At 47.3% G+C, this 21,757-nt stretch overlaps 1 long non-coding RNA gene across 1 annotated transcript; it reads right to left on the bottom strand.

Annotated features, from left to right (window-relative positions):
- Window positions 1-1,109: 1,109 nt before the first annotated feature.
- LOC145543427 (uncharacterized) lies at window positions 1,110-17,278 on the bottom strand. The gene is made up of 2 exons (XR_014080709.1): window positions 17,206-17,278; window positions 1,110-4,292 (listed from the first exon to the last, which is right to left on the bottom strand). It is a non-coding gene; the product is annotated as an uncharacterized LOC145543427 (long non-coding RNA).
- Between the last annotated feature and the right edge of the window lie 4,479 nt (window positions 17,279-21,757).

Raw genomic sequence — 21,757 nt, forward strand, 5'->3', positions numbered from 1 at the left:
GTGACTGCTATATACTGAGTACCTGCTATGTTCCTGTACCAGACATTTCCCTGTCTCAGCTCAGGATATCATAATGAAATGCCACAGACTGAGTGGCTTAAATAAGAGGCATCTTCTTCTCATAGTTTGATAGACTTGAAGTCCAAGATCAAGGTGTTAGCAGATTCAGTTCTTGATAAGGGACCACTTCTTGGCTGACAGGTGGCCACCTCTTTGCTATGTCCTCACATGGCAGAGAAAGAGCTCCATTCTCTCCTTTTCTTATAAGGTCACTAATTCCATTGTGGGGTCCCCACCCTCATGATCTCACAGAAACCTAATTATCTCCCACAGGTCCCACCTTCTAATACCATAACATTGGGGATTAAGGTTTCCATATAAAAATTTAACAAGCACAAACATGCAGTCCATAATATCCCCTACAGGGACTACATTTTCTACAGAAATAGCACAATGTAAGTGATTAATCTCCTTTAGTAGGTCTCAGTGCATGAGGTGATGCAACTCATAGTCACACGGTAAAACTAAAGGTTGGTGGCCTCTCCCTACAGTAAGCTGCCCCCTCAAACCTGTTAGCTCACCCCCAGAGCTAGCCGGAGATCACACCACAGACCCTGGGCTCTGATCTGGTTGGTTAATTGATCAAGTAATTTGTGGCTGAAAAAAAAAATTATCATAAAAACAACATCCATCCTGGATTGGATGGAACCTTCTATCCCAATCACTCCATTTGGGACTTTCTCATTTATTCCTTCATCCCACAAGGGTCTGTTGAGAATCTCCTCTGTATCCAGGGATACACAGTGAACAAGACAGCAGAAAGTCTCTGGCTCCACAGGTGTATTTCTGAAGTTCAGGGCAAGTGTGTCAGAAGGATCATGCAAACAGGACCCATATCCCAAGGCCTGACAGGAACCCAGGGTTTGCTGCTTCTTTGCCCCCAGCATCCCCTGCCCCAGTGTCCACCTTCCCTCCAGCAGCCACCACCTCCCACACCTCCCCTTCATTTCTTTATTTGTTTTACCACATTGGAGGGGTTTTTAATGGGAGAAAGGGCCCAGGAATGGGGTTGTTTGAGGACAAGGAAACGAGCCACTTGCTGTGATGAATGTTCTTGAAAAGCAATTTATTTTTTCACGGGTAGCTCGCCGGGCTCAGGAACAAAAGTGCTTTGGCTGCCTATCAAATATTAACAGAGGCGAACTGTTTTCTCGGCGGTTCTCTTTTCCCGCACACGCTCACTTGCGCCTCTCACTAGGCATGACAGAAGTGACATCGAGTTCAAGGGCTCCCTGGGGTCCCCTCCCAAGATAAAGCAGCGGCTGCTTTCATGGCCATGGGACCCTCTCCCTCCTGCCTACCCTCTCCACTCTCCATGCATTTGCTTCCAAAAGACGACTGCACTGCAAAGACATTCAGTGGAGTGGGTCCCCAGGAAACCAGAGATCAAGTGGAAACATTGGATATGCTGCCCTCAGTTAAGCAAGAGAGGAGAAAGCCCTGTCCTCTTTGCCCCTGGACTCCAACCACATTCCCCACCGAAGCAGCCATCCTAATATCTTCCTGGTGTTTTCGGTTCCCCTCCCTCATCAGGAACAGAATCACTTCTCCCCAAGGATGGGCTCCCAGGCTTTGGAGTGTGTCTGCAGAGAAGATCTCTCAGGTGACTGATACTCCTAACAACTCACTGGGACCCTGCTTTTGCCAAATGATGGTTGTGCCTGCCTGGCTGAGGGAGGCCTCGCCATCCCTGGGAACAGGAGCTAAAGCAACACAGGGCCCAGGGTCTTCCCAGGTCCAGGGAAAAGTGACAGTGTCTGAAACTTACCATGATGAGAGCCTGAGTTTTAGCAATAATTCCAGGAAGGCAGAAGTCTCCTGCTAGCCTGCATCTATTGAGGATGACCAGACCAAACCCTGCCTCTCACTCCTGCTCCCCTTTGGGCTGACTTCTGCTTTTCCATTTGCTGGAGGAAATTTCTGAAATTGTCAGAAACAAGAGGCTGTGGAGGGGAATCCTCCACCTGAACAGAGGGCAGACTTCCCCATCTAATCATATTGTCCACATGTCCAGAAGAGTGACCTTCCTTCCCCAGCAGACGGTTAGGGTCAGGGACTTGGTTTTGTTTTCCTGAAGGGGGGTGTGAGTCTCTCAAGTCAGTGACTGTGCAATAGAAGCCTTTATCTGCTCTTAAAAGAACTTGAGACAAGGAGCAGAGGGTGGGCTCCCTTTTGCCCAGTCTGCCAGCCCCAGTTCTGGAGATGGACAGATCTCTGGATGGAGGCCCCCAAATCCAGCTCCCAGCAGTGCTGCAGAGGCAGGGAGTGGAAGGGTCAGGCCCAGGCCCTCCTTCTTCCTCTTGAAACTGTTAGCCAGACTGCAAAGAGGGCCTCCAGTGAGCTTGGCCCTGATATCACCCACTTTCAGAGTCCCCTCCCCTTCAGTGTGGGCTACCCTTGGGGCTAGCTTTTGTCTAGCAGAATGTGATGGCAGTGATGCTTGAACTTCTGAGGCTAAGTCCTAAAAAGCCTTGAAGCTTCTGCCAGGGTCTCCTGGGTGATGCATCTGGAGGTAGCCAGGCCCCATGTAAGAAGTCTGACTCACTCGAGACCACCAGGCTTGGAGGAAGTCTACATAGAGAGGCAACAAGGGCAGACAGCTACCTGGCTGGTCCCCAGCTCTCCCAGCCTTCCCAGCTGGAGTGACAGACACAGTAGTGGCACAGCCCTGTATGATGATCCATCATTGTAGCCTCAGGACTCCAGCTCCGGCCACCATTTCAGGACAACTGCAAGAAAGGCCCCCAAGTGAAAACCACCCAGCTGAGCCCAGTCAACTGATGAAAGAAAATGAGAACTCACTGTTGTAAGCCACTACATTTCGGAGTGTTTTGAAATGCAGCACAGAAACCCAGGACAGAGATCCTGGCCCGGAGAAGCAAGAGCTTTGCAAGGAATTTCCCAGGCTAGTAGACAATGGTTTCAATCAGCAGCTTTGAACTCGACCAGTTAAGAAATCTTTTGTCCATGGGAAATCATAATTAGAACTCTGATATGTAAAAGAGATAAAAGCATGGTAGTAGCTCTCTTCTTTAAAAAGTGAGAAGAGCAACCTCTCCTTTTACCCACCTGCCCCTGGGCAATGAATGAGACTCCACCTGCCCTCCCAGGCCTCTCTCTCTCTTTTGCTCTTTTTTCCCAACAAAGAAAAACACCTCACAGCAAGTTTTCTTCAGCCGCATTCCCTGGTCCAGAGGGAATCGTAGCAACACCCTGAATCCTGGCAACAGCCTTCTGTACTTTTGAAAGCGACATACTCAGGATCTTCTCTTTTCAGCCCCCATGTCCTCTGGCAACACCCTGCCTTCCTTCACCAAAGGACACCAGCAGTCCAACCAGCACCCCCTGAGATGCTAGAACACATTTTCTGCCATGAGACATTGTTATCAAGAGATGTTATCAGACTCTGCTTCCAGCTCACCTTTTAGACAGAGAAGAGGCAAACAGATATAATCCCTGTTGTGTCAATGGGGAAACTGAGGCCAAATATGGTCAAGCTGTCAGTAGAGCAGGAGATTTCTCCGGCCTCAGTCCCAGTCTCTCTACGAATCCTGACCCCCGCAATCATGAAGGCTGTGGCCCTAGGCCTGAGAGCAGCACACACCTTGCTCTTCCAAAGCCAAGCCAAGCTGAACCTCAACTCTTCTCCCAAACCTCACGGAGCAGAGGGACCCAGCATGCCCTCCTTCCTACCTGGCTTGTTCTACTTGATGCTAAAGACTCAGCTCCTCCTCCAGAGGCGATGGCCACGCCCCCCAACACTTGACCACGCCCCCGCACCGGGACGGTGTGTCCCTCATCCATCTTGTTCCCTTTTCATCTTTATCGCCAAATCCCCCCTAACTCTTTTTTTCTCATCGTGCTGACTTCTCCTTGGGGAGGGCGAGCACTTGCATAACAAGCACTTGACTCGTCTCCAAAGCCAAGGTTTGTTCCAATGGGTTTGACTTTCAACCTCCCCACGTCTCCTTGAGAAGATGAACCGCGCTTTTGTACCACAAGACATGCCAGGAATAGCTCCCCCGCAGTGCTCGCGGGAGGGGCAGGGATCGTGAGGAAGAGGCCGCAGCTCAGCTAGACATCTAAAAGGTACCATTAAGATGATGGACGTCTTTTTCCACGGTGCCTTGGGCAAGCCGTTGCGCTTTATTACTCATCTCTTCCGCAGGGAGGTCACGGCATGTCCTGTGCTCTCTGGCCGGGATGCACGCTCTGGGGACCACACTCGCATCCTGGGGAAGAGAGGATGCGGGAGCAGGGCCTCAGGATATTCTATCTCTGCATCCTTACCTGGACACAGGGCTTAGGCAAAACAGACCACACTCCTGTGGTCATGTCACAGACACCAACTCTCCCTCATCACAGTCACCATCCCCTGCAAATCAGCAGATTTTCCCAACTGTCTGCAACTTCTCATCACTGGAAAAATCCCAGAGGTAAAACCAGATTTCTGACCAATTTAGAAATGTCTGAACACACTCCACAGACAACAGCAGTGATTGTCACCAATTACCTAGCCATTACAGTGACCAAAGCTTGTCCTGGGCATTTGAGACTCCCTGCAAAGCAAGTTTGGCCATCTCACTTGTCCAGAGTCTAAGGGAAGTTCAGAAAGTTGTTCCTTGGTACTTAACTGGCAGACCTGGGATTTGAAATGACCCCTGGCTGGGTCTAAAGCACGATGTTCTTCCTATTGGTGACACTGCCCATGTGACTCAGAGGGCAGGATCTAAGATAGAAACGAGGCTGGACTCAGGCCTGGAATGAACTGGGTTAGTCTGAGCCAAATAATGAGGATTGGTGGCCTCCCTGCCTCCCAGCCAGTATTCCCTGGCTAACCTCCACCAGGCAGACATGTAGGCTGTAGAACCAGGAAGGTCCTTCAGGAGCATCCAACGGGAGAAAGGGATTCAGGAGCTGAATACCCACTATGCGGTAGGGCCATCGCCGCAGGAACCTGGTGCTCTCTAGAGAAAGCCCATGAGACGTGGGTTGCCTGACCCATTTCACAGATGGAGAAATAAGGTTTTACCAGAGTCAGAGGATCCATAAGACTTGCAGATATCAGGTCAATCCTATTGAGTCCAAAGTGTGCTTTCCTACCGCAACCTCAAGCTGCATCTGTGAGGAGAGAGCTTGACTTTTGACCCCAGAGGGTCAAACCACCTGGCTACTGCCTTTTAACCACCACTGGGTACCACTCTGAAAGGGCACTGAGCAAACGTGACCACGTGATTTCTGTCTCATCCCTGAATCACCTTCCGGCTCATATGGTATAACATCTGGGTGATTATTACCAAAAAGAACAGTTTCTAATTCCCTCATTGTCCAAATACAGTTTCCACTGCTGTGCTTAAAAAATTCTTTTCCCCTTCTTTGGTATGTTAAACCATCTCTCCTGAAATATTATAATGATCTTTGTTGACACCATCGACTAGCTTTTTAAGGTCTTTCTGTGTAAATACAGCAAAGATAAATTTCAGGCCAACTCCCGTCTGAATCATTCTGGAATGCTGCAGGGTCTGGGTGAGTGAGCCTTGGCTGTACCTCGAGTCAGGAGGAGGAATACATTACCCTTGACCTTTCTCAGAGGAGCTGAATGGCTGAGCCTGTCCACTGGGAAAGTCTGATAGGAGAGCCTTTCCTCCTCCCCCACTCTCCTTCCCAGAGCCTGGAGATAGGGAGGCATAGGGCAAGGCTCACCCCTGATCTGTGTTGCAGCTTCAGTTTGCAGCTCACGGCCACCTTTTGTCTGCCCTGCTCTCTGCCCCGGGATGCAGACCCATCTGGACTCCCTGGCCCTCTGCCTTCTTATTGGATTTGGTCCTGGGAAGCCCAGCAGAAGATGGGAAGAGATTGAGGGTAGGGTATTCAAGCCTCTGAGGCTCCCTCCCAGCAGGTCCACCAGTCTAGCAATCCTTTCCAGGCAGGTTTAGCTGCTCCCTCCTCCCCTTCCCCTGGCCCCTGGATGGTCAAGGGGACTAGCTTCAGGTTGCTGCCCTGGTCTTTGCACAGCAACCCTGATACTAGGAATAGGAGTCACCATTTACAGAGGCTTCTCTAGTCGGTCATTTTATCTACATGATTGTGCATAGTTCTAAGAGCAGCCCTTTGAGGAAGGCATCCCATGTGTCAGCTGAGGAAGCTAAAGTGGTGGCTGCTAAGCAGCTCGTTCAACGCACTCACTAGTAAATGGGGAAACAGGATTAGAGTCCTTGCTGAGTGGACCATCTCCCGTTGAAACCACAATGGTAGCTCCCTGGGGCCAGTATGGCAGGGAGCCATACTGCCATATCCCTCCCCCACCCCTATGGCAATCCTGGTCCCAGCCCCAGTGTGATACTCTTCCAAACCCCCCTACTTCAACCCTAGACTCCCAACCAACTGGGTCTTCCCCAAAGACTGGGTCACCCTCGCCCCCGTCAGTGCCAATGTTGGGGCCCATCTCTTGGCTAAAATGCTTGCTGTCCAATTCAGAAGCAGCACATTTTGAACTCAAAGGGATTGCAATCAAAAGTCTTCAGCCCTGTCTCCACTGCTGTTTCTGGGTCTGTGTCTCATGTGACCATTTAGGTCTCCTCTCGGCACTAACCTCTCACCCCTTTCTCTTTCCCTCTTGTTTCTCCATTTCCCAAAAGTGTTCACAAGTTTCTGATAGATTAACAAAGAAAGAAATAGAACCTCCTGCTTTATAGACAATGAGTAAGAAATGTCATCAGTAGACATAACAGTCAACAAACTACATAACACAATACTGAAATCAGCCCATGAGGAAAAAAGGGCGTGTATGCATGTTCAGTCACTCAGTCGTGTCCGAATCTTTGCAACCCATGGACTGTAGCCTGCCAGGCTCTTCTGTCTATGGAATTCTCCAGACAAGAATACTGGAGTGGGTTGCCATGTCCTCTTCCAGGGGATCTTCCGGACCCAGGAATCAAACCTATGTCTCCTGCATCTCCTGCATTGCAGGCAGATTCTTTACCCACTGAGATACTGGTAAGCCCTGAGGAAAAATGTCCAACTGGCCAAAAACTAAAGAAAGAATTAAATCTTCTTCATGAAGCTTAGATTTGCACAATGCACTCAAAAGAAACTGGACTTGGTAGAAACAATGGCTAAAAGCACACACATGTGCACACACACACACACAGGCACTCACAACAGCAGAAGGCAAATTATAAAGGGACAAAAAATTAGTTGTAAAATTTTGTTATAAAATGTAAACTTGTTGAAAGAAGTGAAAGTGAAAATCACGTCTGACTCTTTGCCACCCCATGGACTATACAGTCCATGGAATTCTCCAGGCCAGAATACTAGAGTGACTAGCTATTCCCTTCTGCAAGGGACCTTCCCAACCCAGGGATCAAACCCAGGTCTCAAGTATTGCAAGCAGATTCTTTACCAGCTGAGCCACCAGGGAAGCCCAAGAATACTGGAGTGGGTAGCCTATCCCTTCCCCAATGGATCTTCCCTATCCAGGAATTGAACGAGGGTCTCCTGCATTGCAGGAGGATTCTTTACCAACTGAGCTATCAGTGTTGGATGAATATAATTTCATTAAAATAGCAAAGAAACGATAACAGAAGTGATAATTAGACTGTATGAAAACCTAGAATCGAAATGTCATGTATTTGTTCTGAAAACTAGTTTCACAATGAGATTTTATCAGTGTTAATATAATTCTATTAAAGCATAAATATTCCAAAGGTTTTAGAATACAAATAGCTTCAATCTTTAAGAGGTGGAGTCAAAATGCCAGAGCCAGAGACATGGATGGACCTAGAGAGTGTCATACAGAGTGAAGCAAGTCAGAAATAAATATTCCATATTAATACATATATGTGGAATCTAGAAAAATGGTAGAGATGATCTTATTTGCAAAGCAGAAATAGAGACACAGATGTAGAGAACAAATGTGTGGATACCAAGGTGGGAAGGAGGGATGGGATGAACTGGGAGATTGGAAATGACATATATACACTATTGATGTATGCTTGTGTGTTAGTCGCTCAGTCATGCCCGAGTCTTTGCAACCCCATAGTTTGTAGCTCACCAGGCTTCTCTGTCCACAGCATTCTCAGGCAAGAATACAGGAGTGGGTTGCCATTCGCTTCTCCAGGGGATCTTCCCAACCCAAGGATGGAACTCAGGTCTCCCACATTGTTGGCAGATTCTTTACCATCTGAGCAACCAGGGAAGCCCATACACTACTAATACTATGTAAAAAATATATAACTAGTGAGAATCTATTGTATAGCACAGGGAACTCTACTCAATGCTCTTTAATGAAATAAACGGGAAGGAAATTCAAAAAAGAGGGAATATATATATATACATACAGCGGATTCACTTTGCTGTACGGTAAAAACTAACACAACATTGTAAAGCAACCATACTCCAATAAATTTTTTTTAATGCCAGAGTCAAAATTGAGCACTTCAGCTTGCTATCTCACTCCCAGTAGGCCCACCAGCGCCCTGCACTGCCATACCTTCAGACCCGAACTTCCATCTCAGCCCTTCTCCATCTAGGCCCCACCCCAGGGTCTGACCTCCAATCTCATTTCCCCTTCAAAGCCTCCTCTCACTCCCTCCCTCCTGATACCAACCAGTTTCCCATGCCTGACTAGTCCTCCTCCCTCTGATTATGAGTGGAGTGCTCTCTCAGGGTCTCCCTGCCCACCTTCCCAGGCCCAGACAAGTCCCAGAGACCCCTAAGTGATGTTAGCCCAGGAAACCTGGTTCCCACCGACAGCACTGCAGCCTACCATTCATAATGCCCCTCCTTAGAAGCCTCCTGGATCTCACGTGAACAAGATTCACAGGTTCTCATCCTGAGCACTAGGAGCCGGGCAGACTCACTGAGAATATCAACCAAGGCAGAGCTAAGTGTCTCAGGTCCCTGCCAAATGTTGGATAATCTGAAGCATATCACGTATGTTATTTCCAAACCTCCTAGCAATCCAGCAGGGCAGGTATTAACCCCTTCTGTTAGAGAGATAATGGGCTCAGAAAGATTGAACAACTTGGCCAAGGTCACCCCATTTTTAAAAGGTGGAGGTGTAATTGGAACCCATAACTCCCTGGACTCTGAAGTCCATCATGGTCTCCACTCCGTGGGTGTTCTCCACCCTGCTGAGAACAACTAATGAAGTAGAGAGATAGAAAATAAACATATGTAAGAAGGCTTAGAGAGCTGCCAAGCAGTGAGGAACTGGGGTGCAGAGACTGAGCAGAGGGGAGCCCAGAGCAGTGACCCCAGCACGGGGCCACTTTCCTCTAGAGGATCCTAAGAAAGTGAGAACACAATGAGAGCCAGCACCACAATTCCTAGGGATCCAGGACAAACTTTGACATTTAGGGCCCACTAAGGATGTCCTGGTAAACATTCCAGACTTTCAGTTGAGACCCAAAAGCTACACCCTATGAGTAAGAGTGAACCACTCACACTGTATCTGAAGCCCAAGACTGGACTGGATTAAAGTGATCTGGGATGATGAAGCCCCTAGCCTCAAAGGCTGCCATAAGCAAACATAAATCTTTTCTTAAAAACTGTAACATCATCCAAGATGAAAAAGCTCTAGAAATCTGCCATACCTATAATTTAAAAAAAATGTATCATACACTTAAAAATTTGTTTAAAGAATATATCTGATGTTAAGTTACATCATGAGAGATGCTGGGCTGGAAGAAACACAAGCTGGAATCAAGATTGCCGGGAGAAATATCAATAACCTCAGATATGCAGATGACACCACCCTTATGGCAGAAAGTGAAGAAGAACTAAAGAGCCTCTTGATGAAAGTGAAAGAGGAGAGTGAAAAAGTTGGCTTAAAGCTCAACATTCAGAAAACTAAGATCATGGCATCCGGTCCCATTACTTCATGGGAAATAGATGGGGAAACAGTGGAAACAGTGTCAGATTTTATTTTGGGGGGCTCCAAAATCACTGCTGATGGTGATTGCAGCCATGAAATTAAAAGACGCTTACTCCTTGGAAGGAAGGTTATGACCAACCTAGATAGCACATTTAAAAGCAGAGACATTACTTTGCCAACAAAGGTCTGTCTAGTCAAGGCTATGGTTTTTCCAGTAGTCATATATGGATGTGAGCGTTGGATGGTGAAGAAAGCTGAGTGCCAAAGAATTGATGTTTTTGATCTGTGGTGTTGGAGAAGACTCTTGAGAGTCCCTTGGACTGCAAGAAAATCCAACCAGTCCATCCTAAAGGAGATCAGTCCTGGGTGTTCATGGGAAGGACTGATGTTGAAGCTGAAACTCCAATACTTTGGCCACCTCATGTGAAGAGTTGACTCATTGGAAAAGACCCTGATGCCGGGAAGGATTGGGGGCAGGAGGAGAAAGGGACGGCAGAGGATGAGATGGCTGGATGGCATCACCGACTCGATGGACATGGGTTTGAGTAGACTCCGGGAGTTGGTGATGGACAGGGAGGCCTGGCGTGCTGAGGTTCATGGGGTCGCAAAGAGTCGGACATGACTGAGCGACTGAACTGATCTGAAGTGTTCTTGCCACTAATATATTTTTAAACCATTGTAACATCATCCAAACTCTCAAATGAACACTTTAAAATACAGTGTTTGGCAAGCAATCAAAAATAATGAGGTACTTGAAAAGGATAGATGACATGACCAAGATCTTGGAGAAAAAAATAGACAATAGAATTAACAGACCTAGGAGTTCCACATATTGGAGTTACCAGGCACAGACTTGAAATTCTTGCTTAATACACTCAAGGAAATGAAAGCTAAGTTTAAAATTTCAGCAGAAAACATAAGCTATAAAAAATTCAAATTCTGCAACTGAAACAAAAAAGGACATTGAAAAAAAAAAAAAAAAGGACATTGAGAACACAATGGGTACATTTAAGAACTAATTAGGCCTGGTTGCAGAGAGGATTAATGACCTGGAAAGTACAACAAAAGAAAATACCCAGAGGAAAGCTCAAGGAAACAAAAGGACAGGACAAATCAAAAAATACCTAAGAGACATCTAAGATACAGTGATGATTCCAGACCTATCAATGGAATTTAAATAGTAGAGAAGAAGAAAATGGAGCAGGAGATCCTTCTGAAAAGAGAAGAGCTGAGAATTTCCCTATATGTGAACTCTTCCCATTTAATCCAACCTAAATAATTCAATTTTCTGGATTCTTTTGTCTTTACTTTCTCTATTCTATTTCCCATCATCTATTGTTCCTAACTGGTACTTTTTGAGATGAATTATGGTTCAGATGTTGGCCACATGCAGCATTAGCAAATTAAGAGGCAACATTTTCTGGGAACTCTGAAAAACAATGATCTTTCCTCCACTGAACAGTAGAATGTGAGATCAGGAAATGCTGCAACTAGTTTGTGATCATAAAAGAGTAGTCTTGGGAGGAAGATGACACCACAGACATAGAGAAAGGGGGTTATTCTCTCATTAGATGACTTAGTTAAGACATGCCTGAAACCAACAACACACACACACACACACACACACACACACACACACACACACACACACCACATGTCTGTCTGATTATTGGGGTAATAAATTTCTTTTAAGCCAGTTTGTATCAGTTTGTGGATACTTACAACCAAAGCTACAAAAATGATATAAAATGTTGGAAGTAAAACTACTCTCCGGAAAATTTGAAATGAAGTCTATCTTGAAGTGTATGCAAGAGTCTCTTGCAACCACTCCACAATTTAGTATTGCCATTTTGAATTCTGTTTCTGATAGGCAAAACAATAATATTTCCTCTTTAGCTTAGATTTTCCTAGCTCTGATTTTCAGTGAAGGGGATTTTGTTGATAAACATTTGAATGTCTTCAGTTGTGTATTGTCACTTTGTGGCTGTGACTTCCTTAGACCTTGGATTTCCATCTTTTCCCCTTGCCTCCATTGTTCAATTTATCAGCTGAAAGCCAAACACTGTGGTGCATGGGGAAGGAGCCCCTGAATCAAATGGACAGGCCTATATACTGGAGAGACTGACCCTCTAGTAATGATGGACAAACAAGGATGCAAACATCTGGACCAAAAGGCTGATGACAACCCTGTAGAAGAAGATACAGGTTACACTTATTAGGACTTCTACACTTTATGAGTACTTCTACACTTCATTCCAAATAACTGAGTTATTTGGAATACCTTCCACTGTTTAATCTTAAGCTTTCTTTGTATCCGCTTTTCCTTTTCTTATTTTATTCCTTTCTTTCTCTGTCTTCATTATATTGATTGAATTTTCATTGTTTCTTTATGTTCAGCCAAGTTTAAAAGTTTTACATTCTATTTCTATTCTTTTACATTTACCATCTTTTACATGCATCTTTTACATTTATCATCTTTTACATGCATCATCAACTCAGGGACATGAGTTTGAGCAAACTCCAGGAGACAGTGAAGGAAAGGGAAGCCTGGCATGCTGCAGTCCATGGGGTCACAAAGAGTGGGACCTGACTGAGCAACTGCACTGAACTGGATGCTAATCCACTGTATTTTTTTTAATTGGAGTATAATGCTTTGCAATGTTGTGTTAGTTTCTGCTATACAACAATATAAATCAGCTATATGTATACATATGTCCCCTCCCTCCTGAGCCTCCCTCCTGCCCCCACCCCATCCCACCCTTGTAAATCATCACAGAGCACCAAGCTGAGCTCCTTGTGCTTTACAGCAGATTTCCACTAGCTGTCTATCTTACACATGATAGTGTATATATGTGAGTGCTATTCTCTCAACACGTCCCACTCTCTCCTTCCCCCACTGTGTCCACAAGTCCATTCTCTGCACCTGCATCTCTATTCCTGCCCTGCAAATACATTCTTCAGTACCATTTTTCTAGATTCCACATATATGCCTTAATATATGAAATTTGTTTTTCTCTTTCTGACTTACTTCACTCTGTATGACAGACTCTAGTTTCATCCACATCACCACAAATGACCCAATTCCATTTCCTTTTATGGCTGAGTAATATTCCATTTTGTCTATGTACCATATTTTCTTTATCCATTCATCTGTTGATGGGCATCTAGGTTGCTTCTAGGTCCTGGCTATTGTAAATAGGGCTGCAATAAACACTGGGGTACATGTGTCTCTTTGAATTATGGTTTCCTCAGGGTATATGCCCAGTAGTGGGATTGCTGAGTCATATGCTAGTTTTATTTTTAGCCTTTAAAGGAACTTCAATACTGTTCTTCATAGTGGTTATAACAATTTACATTCCCACCAATAGTGTAGGAAGATTCCTTTTCTCCACATCCTCTCCAGGATTTATTATTGTCTGTAGGTGTTTTTATGATGGCCATTCTAACAGGTGTGAGGAGATATCTCATTATAGTTTTGATTTGTATTTCTCTGATAATGATCGATGTCGAGCATCTTTTCGTGTGTTGGCCATCTATCTATATGTTTTCTTTGGAGAAATGTCTGCTCAATAACACACTATATATTAAGACCCATATCTAAGGCTTAATCAACATCTTTATTCTTCAGCCAACTATCACATGGAGTTTACAATTATTTAACTTCAATCACCCTGGAGGAGGGCATGGTAACCCACTCAAGTATTCTTGCCTGGCAAATCCCATGGACAGAGGAGCCTGGCAGGCTATGGTCTATAGGGTCGCAAAGAGTTGGACACGAATGAAGCGACTTATCACACACACAGAACTTCAATCAGCCAATGAACACTTATCATGTTATTGCTGTATACTGATTCACTTCCATTTCATTTTTAAGCCCTCTTTACAGATTAGTTCTTTTAATAATAAATGCTTATTTGCACTTACCAACATGCTTAGTAATTTCTTTGCTTAGTTTGCTATTTTCACACACCCCTTCTTCTGGATTCAATTTTCTTGTTACTGAGAAGCTGCTGCTGCTGCTGCTGCAAAGTCCCTTCAGTCGTGTCCAACTCTGTGCGACCCCATAGACGGCAGCCCACCAGGCTCCCCGTCCCTGGGATTCTCCAGGCAAGAACACTGGAGTGGGTTGCCATTTCCTTCTCCAGTGCATGAAAGTGAAAAGTGAAAGTGAAGTCGCTCAGTTGTGTCCGACTCTTTGCGACCCCATGGACTGCAGCCTACCAGGCTCCTCCATCCATGGGATTTTCCAGGCAAGAGTACTGGAGTGGGTTGCCATTGCCTTCGTTCCTGAGAAGATGCTTTATTAAATACTAGATGGGAGGCTGTAATAAACATTCAATTTTTGTTGAAAACTGTCTTATTTCATCCTCATTCGTGAATGATTGCTTACCTAGACATCAGTGATCAAATTGATAGTTCATTTTTCTCCAGTTATGTGATGATTTTATCCCATTGTCTACTAGCATCAGTTGTTTCTTCTGAGTAGTCCACTGTCAGCCTAATTAGCATTCCTCTTTCATTCCTCTGTCTCTTTGCCTGCTGTTTTTGCAGTTTTATGTTGATGTGCCTAGCTGTTGATTTCTTTTTATTTCAGTTTTTGGAACTTGATTCGTTTCTTCAATCTTTCTTCACTATTTCCTTCTCCTAGAGAGAATATGTATCTGGAACATTTCATTCTGTCTCCCAATCTCTTAACATCCCTGTTACATTTTTCTTCTCCTTATCTCTTTCTGTTGAGTTTTCTCAGAACTTTCTACCACCTCCCTATTTCTCTCTATGTAAATGAGAGAAATTGAGTTGTGAATATTATTTAATACACTTTTATTTCTCAAGATCTATTTGGTTATTGTTCACCTCTGTCTCACTTTATGATTGTTTTTCTTATTTTATCTTTTTAAATGTTTTGATCATACTTTTTTTACAGTCTCCTTGTTTAATTTTAGGTTATTCTAGCTATTTCTAGTTCTCTTAATTGACTCTTTAGTACTATTTTAACTGTAAGGGACAGAAAATCCCATATAAAACAGACCTAAGTAAAAGTAAGTTAACTGGCTCATATAACTGAAAAGTCTGGGTTATCCTGGCTTTAGTCACAGTTTGATTCAGGGCTGAAACTAGTTTCCCTTTTTTTCTATTTCTTGGACCCACTTCTGTTTTGGCTCTATTCTCAGACATATCATTCCTCATGAGTGACAGGAGAGCTGCCAGCAGGCCAGCAAGAGAAAACTTTTGCTCCCATAACTCTTATCAGAGTCCTAAGATTGCCTCTGGTTGGTCCAGCTTAGATAGTGTGCCCACATCGGCACCCACAACTGTGGTCATGGGAAGGAGAAACACGGACTAGCTTGGCCTGGGGTGGAGCCCCAAGAGCCCACCTTGTATTGAGGAAAGGCTGTTGGAAGAAGACAGGATAATAGATCCTGGAAGGTATGGTGTGTGGATGAGAGTGTGTGTGTTAGTCACTCAATCTTGTCCAACTCTTTGTGACCCCATGCACTGTAGCCCGCCAGGCTCCTCTGTCCATGGAGTTCTTCAGGCATGAATACTGGAGTGGCTTGCCATTTCATTCTCCAGGGGATCTTCCCGACCCAGGAACTGAACCCAGGTCTTCTTCATTGCAGGCAGATTTTTTTACCATCTGAGCCACCAGGGAAATCCATAGGTGAGAGTAAGTTTCATTAAATTTTAAAAGCCTAAGTGAATTTGGCCTAACTTTTATTTGATTCACAAGTTTGCCTTCTGCACATGCCCTTACACACACATGATACACACACATGCACATACATAGAGTTAACTGCTCCCCCAGCCCAACAGCTCCATCTCTTGTCTTGGTAGATGCAAGTCCAGCCCAGGAAGCTCCTTTCCCAGTGGTTCTCACTGCAGCACTGAGCCTGAATCTCTTTGGCTGGATTAGACCCAAGGCCTTTCTCTGAACACAACATAGTCACTTTGTCTGGCCATGCCTGGATCACATCCTTTCCCTACAGCCAGGGACAGGGGCAGCCCCACAAAGCTGCACAGTCTGAGAAGGAAGGTGGAGTTCTTACCCCCAGAGAAGGGGGACGGATGCTGTCAGATGGAAATAGTAGCTGTCCTCTTCAAAGAGAAACCCACCAATTCCCAAAGCCATCCCATTCCCATTGGGCAGCTTGGCTTGCCATGCCCTGCCTCCCTAGCCTCACCATGCCATGGATATTTTATGATTTCTCTAGTACTGAGAGAATCATTTCCTAGGTAGGTTGATAAGAAGTCCAGGGTTCCCAAGGAGGAGAAACATGTCCTTGAGCAAGATACATTAGGTTGATCAGAAGTCCAGGGTTCCTGAGGAGAAATGGATCCAGAGCCCTTGAGAAGGGGAAAGAGGCCTGGGGCTCTCAAGGAGAAAACGACAAACATTCTTTTCTACACTGCTTTGTCTTAGTCAATATAACATAGTTCAGTTGGTAAAGAATCCACCTGCAATGCAGGAGACCTGGGTTTGGTCCCTGGGTTGGGAAGATCCCCTGGGGAAGGGAAAGGCTACCTACTCCAGTATTCTGGCCTAGAGAATTCCATACAGCCCTTGGGGTTGCAAAGAGTTGGACATGACTGAGCGACCTTCACTTTCACTTTTCAGTCAATATAACAATGTATTTTGCTCGAGGACATGATTCTCCTTAACAAGAACCTTCTGACTAATCCTGTCATCTTAAAATGTATATTATGGGAGTGGGTCTGGTAAGATCTTTCTATTGTTCTTTCTAATCTTGTTAATTTAAGATGTATGTTGTGGGAGTGAGTCTGAAAAAAATATATAAGGCCTTGATAAGACCAGCTTGGGGGGGGGTGCATTCTCTGCCCACCTTCTGATGTCTATGTCAGAAACTTTCTCTGTCCCTTTTCTTACTTTAACAAAACTCTGCTACACAAAAGCTCTTGAGTGATCAAGCCTGGTCCCTGGTCCCGAAGCTAAATCTTCTTTGAAGATCATGAATCCAACATTGTTCACTGTAAGCTATCAGTACATCCCATCCATAGATTTACTTGGGAGCATTTCTCTAATTTCAGCCTGAACTACCATCTAGGGTAGTGAGCTTCAAATGTGTTACTCCCTCTCCAACTTTGTTGGTCCCTAGGATCAACAATTCTCATTGGTGCATCTTTGAAAATTCCTAGTCTAGAACACAAAATAGCTTCCATATCCCTCTGATCAAACACTTTAACGTCTTCAGGCCTCAGCAAGCCCCTCTTTTCCCCAGATGAGCCCACACTGTACAGACCACACTCACCTCTGTGACCTGGCCCCTTCCTGTGTGATCGGACAGATTCTTGCTGGTCCCAGCCCTGCCACTCAGAAGCAGTGAGACCTTTGGTGAATCACCTGACTTCTCTAAGTCCCACACCTGCAACGTCAGCATAAAGATATTCATCTGCAAGGTCAGGGGAGGATCTACTGTTGGCAGGGCAGCCCAGGCACGTTGCCTGGCTCAAGGTTACCCTCTGAGTGGAAGGGCTTCCTTCTCTCCTCCCAGTGAGCCTGGCTTCTTGCTCAAGGACTGGCGAGTCCTTGGCCTCCAGCTTTAATAGCCACATGTCTTTGTATCAATATAACTGCCCATCTGACCTTTGATTTCTGACCTGTGACACCTGCTCCTCCCCCGTGGGATTTCCCTGTTGGCCCATCTCCTCCTGTGACCCCACACCCATGAACCCCAGGCATGAGTGCAGCCGCCCCAGAACAGGGTGGGGGTAGAAGCAGGAGAGGAGGACAGGTGAAGTGGAGGAGGTGATGGAGGTCATGCCAGGATGTCATCTGGAGGGAACATCTGTGGCTTCCATGTTGTCACAAAGCAAACAGAAGTGAATTTTCTGTTTCACAATCCAGGCAGCTCGTTTTGTGGGCCTTTGACAGTTCTTTCATGTCCCTGACAGTGAGGAGCTTTTCCCCCAGGAAGTTAGAAGGATGACCACCCCCATGGCCCCCCTCACCTGGTGACGTTACGTGGCACACCCACCTGATGAGACTCTGTAGTCACTTTTCCTGTGTGAGCAGAGGTCGCTGAGCCACATCCCTGCCACCTCCTCTTCCTGCCTCCTCAGGACCCTGATCCCTGGGTCCTCTGCTCACAGAGGGCTCCTCACTCTGCCTCTCTTGGGCAATCTTTCCAGTTTTCAGTGAACGTTTTTTGCTCACAATAGCCCTTCCTGGGGCCCAGGAGGGGGTGCAGGCGGGTGTCACCCTCCTGCTATGGTTTGAAGCACAGCCCACGTACTCCTGGTTTGCCAGTGGGACCCTGAGACTATCCTTTGGTTTGGGACTCATTAGTGTAGCTAACGTTTACTTCCTTCTCCTCTCCTGCCTCCCCCTACCCCTGCCTGCCCCCTGCCTCCCCCTGCCTTTCCTCCCCTTCCAACTCCTCCTCCTTCCACCACCTTCCCCTGCCTCCTCCTCCAGGGACCACTTCTGGTGACAGTTCCTCTGACAAAGCTGTGATCAGCCCCATGGGGAGGGGGCTGTGATGGGGGCTGGGCTCCTGTCTGACCCTTTCCTGTCCCTCACTTGCTCCTGCTGCACTGCCCTCTCCTATTTACAGAGCAGAACCAGTCAGAGTTTGGAGCCAGAAAGAGCCCTTCTAATGGTTACAGACCTTCGCTGTGAAGCCTCAGCAGTTTTGCCCTGCTCCAAGCCTCTGCTTCCTTATCCGGGGAGCAAGGACACTAATGCCCACCTACACAGCTGTGGTGAGGGTTAAATAAGGAGAAGGTGCTAAGGGGTGGTTTCCAATCCGTCATCATCGCAGCTCACGTTTACGACACGCTGACCACATGCAGGGCACGTGGAACACAAATGAACTCATCCAACCTGCACAGCAAAATCCCACAAGGCACCCATCCTCCAGATGGAGAGATCACCGCACAGAGAGGTCAAGTAACTGCACAGGGAAACACAGCTGTTTGGGAGCCCAGGTGTCCGCCCCTTCCCTCCAGGAGGTAGAAGTGGGGTCCGAGACACAAGTTCTGGTCTCCCATCGCCCCGCTGGTGGTCAGTCATCCCAGTCCCCACTACCCTCTGGTCACACTGACCAGGGCTCTGCCCAGTGGAGCACCCACTCCCCGAGCCCCTCTCGCACTGGCCTGTGGGTGGCTCAGGACTCAGGCCTCCTCTGATTGGGCGGGAGTCTGTGTTTCTGAGAAGATGGTGTCATAGTCAGGGCTGGGACGGGGCCAAACAGTGGCTCTTGGCCTCAGGTCCCAGGCAGGCAGCTCTTATCATGAGGTGGGCGGTGAGGGGACGCTGGCCACAGGTGCTCCCAGGAACACGTGGAAGGAGGGGCACCCGCAGGCAAAGGGCTGGGGAAGAAGGTGGCTGTTGTCTCCTCCTCTATCTCTGAGAACAATTCCCCTTTTGAGCTTCTTGGCTGGGAGAGTTGAGAGATTCTTTCTCCAAGGCTTCTTCTTGACAGGTTGATTTATCTGTTTTGGTAACTCAGTCTTCCTGAGAAAGAAAGGCTGTGCACCAGGGTCGGCATGGGGGCCCACCTGGGGGCAGAGGAGGGCCCGTCCCCCAGTCCCACGCGGTCTCAGACCCTCGGGCCACCTCCCTGCCCCCTGCTCCTGAACAAGGGGAGGGGGACCAGACCGGAAAGCAAGAAGAGCAGGAAGAGCATGAGAGAACGTGAGGGAACCATAGCAGAGTTTGGGTTCCTCCTGCCATCCGCCCGGCCTCTGCTGCCCAAGGCGGGCCTGGACCCATTTTCTGGATGGGAAACCGCTGCCCAAGCACATGGTGAGCACGAGGCAGAGATCAGATTGATGCTGAACTCAGTGCCTCCAGTGCAGCCCCCAGGCACCAAAGGAAAGGACTCTGAGCCCCATGGGCGGGGTGGGATGCCGGACCTGGGCCGAGGCAAGTGTGGTCTCCCCAGATGGGGTGAGACCACAGGCTGGCAGCCTTCTTGGGTTGCCCCCTCACTGTCTCCCAACAGGAGAGCCCATTGCCAGTCCCTGCAGGGCTGTCCCCCCACCGGTGCCCACAGCCCCAGCACAAACCCCCACCCACCAGGTGTCTCCCCATCAGACTGCGGGGACCCAGGACACAAGCAGGGAGAGAGGGAAGGGTTAGGAGGGAGAGAGCCCAGAACCCCCAGAGGGAGGCTCAGGAATCCTAGGGTCTTTGAGAAAATCTACAAGGCGATCTGTGGTTGAAAAACCTAGTGGAAATGAAACACCAAGTCAGGCCCCAAGTGCAGTTTCTTTCCCAGGCGAGGAGACTGCATTCATCAGCCAAACGACACAGCCTGGTCCTGGACCTGCAGGGGTGTGGTAGGGCAGAGGGGAGTGGCAATGAGTCTGGGACTGAACTGGGGCTCTGAAGCCTGAACAATACAGACCACCCCAGCCCTGAGCCTGTGGGTGTGTCATTGCTCCCTGCTGAGCCCCGTTTCCCATCTCTGTAATGGGGGTGCTAGTGATGTTGGGTCAACCAAAATGGAACTTGGGGTTACACCCCCTGCCGTATTTTGTGTGTCCCCACAAATCACTCCAGGCCCCTCTGACAGCAAGCTAGGAATTTATCATTAGAAATGAAACACTGGAAAGTGGGGCTTGCGTGCTTAGTCGTGTCCGACTCGTCCTGACCCCACGGACTGTAGCCCGCCAGACTCCTCTGTCCATGGGATTCTCCAGGCAAGAGTACTGGAGTGGGTTGCCATTTCCTTCTCCAGGGGATCTTCCTGATCCAGGGATCGAACCCACATCTCCTGCACTGGCAGGTGGATTCTTTACCACTGTGCCACCTGGGAAACCCATGGAAAGTGTTGGTAGGGGGGTGATAAATGAGGAATGTGGGATTAACAAATACACATCACTGTATATAATATAGATAACCAGCAAGGACCTACTGTGGAGCACAGAGAACTCTACTCAATATTTTGTAACAACTTATAATGGAAAAGGATATGAAAAAGATTATATATATATATATATACGTATATATATATATAACTGGATCACTGTGCTGTACACCTGAAACTAACACGACATTTGTAAACCAACTATTCTCCAATTTTAAAAGAAAGAGAACACTGTGTGATCAGGGGCGGCTGCTGGCCCCAGGTGGGCTTCTTTAGGAGCTGCTTCAGTACCACCCAGGAGCCCTTTCCTCCTATCCTGGAGGGGCTTCCTTCCACCTCCTATGCTGTCCTCTGTCCTCAGGCCACCAGGTCCCCTGCTACATGGTGACCTCAAGGCCGGGGCTGCTCAAGCAGCAGTGGGCAGTCCCCAGGCCCCAACTGCTCTGCCCCCTGAGCTGTTCTTGACCACCTGGGCATCTCCCAGGCCTTGGGCTGCCTCTAGGCCAGTCCTCAGGTGTCCCCACTGCATGTTCTGGGGTCGTCCCAGAGGTCTTGGAGGCTTGCTGACCCTTGTGGTCCCCCTCTCAACCGAGGAGATGGATGCCCATGGCCACACACCTGGAAACTGCCCCTGGGGAACCCCCACAATCCTTCCACTCAGCTCCTTGCCCTCTGCCTTGGGGATTCTCTCTTCACACCTCCATGTTTCACTTCAACTCCTTGCAGTTTTAAAAACCATGATTTTAACTTATTTTTTAAATTGTGGTACAATATCCATGACATGAAATTTACCCTTTTAAACATTTCCAGTGCAGCTCAGTGACAAGGACATCCACCATCACACCATCCATCCCCAGGATGTCCTCATCAGGCAGAACTGACACTCTGTCCCTATTAAACCCATTCTTCTCACCCCAGCCCTTGGACCCACCTTCCTGTCCCTTGGAATGTGACGACTCCAGGTACCCTGTCTGAGTGTAGGCACAGG

The sequence above is a fragment of the Giraffa tippelskirchi genome, chromosome 3 (assembly GCF_054371585.1).
Source record: "Giraffa tippelskirchi isolate mGirTip1 chromosome 3, T2T-mGirTip1v1.2.pri, whole genome shotgun sequence".
Taxonomy (NCBI): Eukaryota; Metazoa; Chordata; class Mammalia; order Artiodactyla; family Giraffidae; genus Giraffa; species Giraffa tippelskirchi.